Source organism: Gavialis gangeticus, unplaced genomic scaffold, assembly GCF_001723915.1.
Source record: "Gavialis gangeticus isolate Ggan-Ray unplaced genomic scaffold, GavGan_comp1, whole genome shotgun sequence".
Taxonomy (NCBI): Eukaryota; Metazoa; Chordata; order Crocodylia; family Gavialidae; genus Gavialis; species Gavialis gangeticus.
In genome coordinates, this window is record NW_017729011.1 from 24,493,206 (window position 1) to 24,499,222 (window position 6,017).

At 37.0% G+C, this 6,017-nt stretch overlaps 1 protein-coding gene across 4 annotated transcripts in view; it reads right to left on the bottom strand.

The window, feature by feature from the left end:
* DENND1A (DENN domain containing 1A) overlaps positions 1–6,017 on the bottom strand; it is a 344,343-nt gene that overhangs the window by 256,710 nt on the left and 81,616 nt on the right. The window lies entirely within an intron of this gene.

Here is a 6,017-nt window from a genome sequence, read left to right on the forward strand (position 1 = left end):
AGACCTGATGCTAGTGTTAACTTTAGGCTGTTACATAATGCAAAATCTTACCAGCTGCAAATTGCCCACTGCATGTGTTGCCAGAAAACTGTTTTCAAATATGCATTGACTTTTTTGTTTTAATCAGATACCTCATTTGGCCAACTTCAGACACTGACTTGATAAACCACTATAGGAAATAGTTTTCAGTGAGACCAGATCACAGCTTTTTCAAGGCTAACTCAAACACATAGTGGGAGAGAAAGCATGCTCCTCAGAAAATGTGTAAAAATATTTATCAACAATTTGAAAGAGCTAATTAAAGTATCCTTGGCCTTCTCTGCCCATGGGAAAACAAATGTTAAATGTTTCAGAATAGTACACACCAAGACAAGGGCACAGTCCTTATCCCTTCAGTATCAATATAAATAATATGGCAGTGGAGCCTAATAAGAAATTATATTATGTTTAATTAGATTTGTTCAGAGACAACAAAATATCAGAAACAAAATAAATTTACATGGCATCATATTAACTATTCAAGGACACCAGTTTTTTCTATGGAGCACTGCCAAGTCACTCAACGTTCTTTAATTATAAAAAATAATAGATAAAATTAGATAACCAGAAAAAGCCTGCACTGTAATTTATTCAAAGTGATCAGTGCCTTACCAGCTTCTAACATTTGCAGAAAATCGTGATCCTTTTCAACTGTTTGAAGTTTGGCATGTTGGATACATTGTTACCAGATGCTTGACTTTTTATAAAATGTTTCCACAAGATTTGATCATTCTGGAGGGAGGGAGGTTTTGTAAACAATCTTTACTGCTCAATTATTGTTGTACTGCACTGGAGCTAATGCTAGAGGGGAAGAGAACTGTTTTGTGGCATATACACCATATACTTTTGCTTTCAAAACCAGTCCCCCACCCTAAATTTCTCACTGGCAAACTTTAATAATAAATTAGTTTCCCAGTGGTTTAATTTTAACAGATGCAAAATAGTCATTAAGATATGCTCACTTTTTTAAAGTAATTAAAGACAGGATAAGAATATTTTTAAGAACCAGTTAACAGCAATCTATGAGGTTAGATCTGCCACATGGTTATGTTTAGTTGATTTTAATATTTTGCTCTTAAAATGGATTTCAAATCTTGATAGGCAAGCAGAATTTATATGAAATCCAAAAGAAAGATCATCTACCAAAAAAAAAGAGAAGAAAAAAAGAGATAAAGATGGTATGTTTCTGTTAAGCCCCCAGTTTGGAGAGCTTCTCAGATCCGCATGCCAGTTTAATTCATTGCTAAGGGTGCAGTCATTGGCACCAATAGCTTCATCCACATAGGTTGGCCCTCCCTTCCACCTCCCAGCAGTGTTTGCAGGACCAAGTCTTAATGCAGCTTATGACATTACAGATCTGTTTCATACAAGTGAATACAATATCAAGATATCACAAGGTATTGAGAAAAAGCAGAATACAGGAAGGCATATCCTCATAAGAACACTACATGGTTTAGCATCATGATTTAAAATGAGGGACCTTGTCAAGTATACAGATCTCTTTACCATCAAATTAAACATTACTTAATATTAGCAACGTTACAATCAAATTTCTCGTATTGCGTACAATTGCACTTCCACATTTTATATATTGACCACACAGCCAACAGTATTTGCCCTGAACTTAACTTTCCATGGATTCCCAAGCCACATTTTGCCCCAAGATAGTAAAAGAAAAAGTTACTAGCCAACCCAAGGTTCCAGTCAGACTTAAAGCTTGTGTGCTGTTGACATCACTCACGTAGTCTTAGCGACTCACTGCTGCAAAGGACTCAAAAAGAGTACATCTCCATCATTCAAGAGTCTTCAGCATCTACAGCCTTTTATACACCTTGAGGAAGCTATTCAGTATCATAAATCACCCTCCCTGTGTGGAATCATCTGTGCCACACAGCATGCTTCTGTTGCAACACAAAACTTGTTGGTAACTTTCATGCAATACATTTGTCATGGGACAAATAAAATTCGACTAGTTTCTTTTTTCTCCCCAGTCCTTTGATATCTAAGAGGAGGTACGCCTCTGAGAAGTCAGCCTCATTAAGTGGTAATGGAAAAAACAAAAAAGGGAAGGGGAAGTTGGGTTCATTTTAGTTTTTTTTACAGCTAAAAATGATGAGTAAGCAATATCTCAGAAACAGCAACCAAAGGATTTTTTTTTAAGTGATCTTAATTATGTCTGTAGATGAGGCCAGCACAAAAATCTTTTTCTTGCTACAGCTACTCCTTGCTTAACATCGTAGTTACATTTTTGAAAAATGCAACTTTAAGCAAAACAATGTTAAACAAATCCAAATACATCACAGTAGTTACCTACTAGCAGGCGGCAGCCAAATAACCAAACACTGCATGACTTTAAATGGGTATGTTCTCTAATAGATCAGCGATGTAATAACGAAAACGTTAAATCAGGACGACGTTAAGTGAGGAGTACCTTCATTTGACTTTTACAGAAATGTAGGTATTTCTCTCCTCCCAAAAATTTTGTTTTCCCTTCCAGAAGTAGTTGGAAATAGCCTTAGACCTTTGTGAAGTACAAGCGACTTAGGGACACAGGTACTGTTCATTGCCAATATATGAAATCTTGTTTTCCAAAATCCACATTTGCTCCCAGTGCAGGGGGGAAAAATATTAAACTGAATAATCTGCCTAGCAGCGTGACCAAAAGCTAAGCTGATATTTTGCATGACTTGAATTCTGTGTCCATGCTGGTTGGGTTCAATGCTGAATAGGGTTTGGAAAAGTTCTTCTCAACCACTCAGAGCCAATTCTGGATTTAGTTTGATACATGGATTCAAACTCCCTCTTTGCACTGCAGAATAGCACTACCACGGTGAAACCACAGGAAACCATGTTTCATTCAAATCAGGCACATCTGCAACAAAACAGATTTTTGCCCTCTTGAGACACTAAGCTGATGGACGTTTAAAAAGTTGCATATAAACTGTGCCCTTTACAGATGAAGATGCAAGATTATTGCCTGTTGGCCAACAAAGCCACTTTAGGGGGCAATATTATAAACCAAACCAAAAGAGATGACATATTTAATAATGTGCCCATCCCTTTAAAGAGGAAAAAAATATTGATTACAACAACACAGGATGGGCAGTAATAACGTTTTCCAATGGAGATCAATAGCATTAGGATGTTAGATTACAGTTTAAGTCACTTAAAATGGAAGATCTTGCAAATATGACCCATCTGGCATATTAATTCAAAATCAGTGAACATGAAAGATGCACAATACAATAATAAAGTAACTATTCAACACTCATGTGTCAGAAACTACTGCACTAAAACCTCCAACATACTCTTTTCATCCATTTTTTTTTTTTTTTTATAAATTCAAGCATCACCAATGTGACATTTAAAACATATTACCTATCCTTCAAAATTTAAAATACTTCTGCAACAAAAAAGTATTCCGCCTTCAGAAACTATTCCTGAAGAAGTCCGTTAAAAGTCCTTTTCTTGTGAGAGAATATCAAGAAGAAACAAGTTGCATAATCAAGACCTTTAACACACAAATATCAGAGTACTTCTGAATTATTTGCCTTAAAAACTATCCAGCATAGCAGTGATACAGGTACTTTGTGGGTTTATATTCTGTAATCTTCAGAAACTCTATAGTGTCTTCAGTGAGCTGGGTAAGGAGCAAGATACATGCTGCAAGAAAGTATTACACAAATACTGACAGTGAAAAGAGCTTATTGAAATCCACAAATTATGGAGCTGAGCAGCTTCTGACTTGGACCCTATTTCCTAAATTTCCACTTGCGTCAGCAAATTACAGCACACAGAAATTTGCTATTAAACAGCATGTGCTGCATCTTCTGGGCAGGTCTACACAGCTTTTAATCCCTATTTACCCCAGACAATCAATTTTCTATCCTTTTTCATATGTTAAGAAATGTGTAAAACCTTGTCCTTTGAAATAGGTCTTTGAAACTGTCTTAAAGTGGAAATGAGAGGATTACCATATGGTTTGCTGAACCTGAGCAGTCTGAAGTTAACATGGTTGTTTGGCCAGGACTGAACAGGAGGGCTGCTGACTCCAGATTTAGCTTTTGCAATGCAGACTCTTTATATAGGTTGCATTATTCTGTATCATGAATCGCAGTTACAGCCTAGAAGAAGTTATGCTGCAGCTACACAATTTGCACCCAATATGGTGTAGCATCCCCATCCCTCAACCCATTTCCTGTGCTTCCACCCCAAGTGCAAAACCTGCATACAAAAGCTAAAACATTCTTGTATTTTAGTCTGCAAAAGGCAACAAAGTCCCCCAGGAACTGCTAAAATGGGGGGGATATTTGGGATATTTACAAAGTACAATGAGTTTTGTTAATCTAAATAAAATTTATTTTTATTTAATTTTCTAACTCTTGGAAGTTGAGTGGCATTTAAATTTCACCCAGGTTTTTGTTCACATGAAACTGGGTTTGAGCAGTATACTGAGATTTTCCTGCCTCAGACCGATAATGATTCTGATCCTGGAGAGCAGTGCGAGTCCACCAGTTTTTAGGAAAACAGGTAGAAATAAGTATACAGCAGGAAATGCTAAGCAGCTTGCAGGATCAGGCACAATAAATCGCCATGATGTCTATTAACAAAGACATTGCAATATACAGGTTCTGTACACAGTCTGCTTTGCAGAACACACTTCCCTCTAACAGCACCAGCATGGCACATGTACAAAACCTGGCACCCTGCAGTTAAGAAAACCGCCTTTAAATTCTGTCTGGCAGCAATCCACTTGCGTGTCTGTATGTTTTTACAAGTACTCTATGCTTTAAGCTTGCATCAGCTCCATTGCTTTGAGTTTTAAATGGTCTGGGAACATTTATTAAACATTTTCCAAATAAAGATGGAACAATACACAATGGAAAAGCATACATCACATCAACCCCTTGTATCTGTACTTTAATTACTTTATCCATTATTCACTATCTCTACAACCCCCATTTGAAAGAAACTTCAGCTTGTGTGCTTAAACATTGTTAGTGCGTACACTGCTCCGATACCCAACCAACTGATTTTGAATACTTAGAGAAAGCTGTACAAATATGCTAACAAATACCCCAACCACAGGTAACAAAATTTATGGAAGCAGCCCCTAAAGGCATTCATTTAAGTAAATCTCCATTTATCTAAACAAAAATATACCCTGAAATCATGACAATGCTAAATTTAGAGATTAACTCAGCTACTTCATATCACTTAGGGTTTCAATCCTGATTTATTCTTTACTGGCCTCTCTCCCAAACCAATTCTTTATTTCCATATGGGACATTTTATATAAATCTGCAAGGATCTATTTAACCAACCTCCCTCCCCGCATATCTAGCATACTTAGCTAATTGTTTATAAAAATAATCTGATCTTGGAAACCATGCAACTGCAAAGCAATCCTATCCGAATTCCACACACCTGAATTGACATCATTCACAATAAAAGGCCTCTTGATAAAACATTACAAACTAACTCTTGCAAAGCAAACTTTAAACTTTTCCCCACGTCAAATTTGACAATAGAACTGAAGTACTGAAATAGGCATGGCCCAATGTATCATGGGCACAGTACCCATAACAGCAATCACCTCTAAACAAAGGAAACCAAGGATATTGAGACCATGAGATCAACTATGAAGGTCTACTTCCTCTACTGGCGTCTACAACGTCTGCTCTGGGTTATATTTGGACCATAACTTGCTGCACTCAGTGCTGAATCCTATCTATAGTCAGGGGAGAAAGAAAACTTAGGACACACTGCCTATTGGCAAGTTGATCCAGAGCAATTGCTTTTGCCTTTGAGGCAAAAAAAAATAGCACAGCATACCAAAGTTAGCTGTAGCTCCACCTCTTCTCCAATAGTGTGTGCATTCATTCCAGTGCGCAGTTGTTGTTTGGTCTCTCCTAACAAACAACAACTTCGCAGTGTACTTTTTTTTTTTTGTCTGACTTGCTATAGAAGAGCTCTTT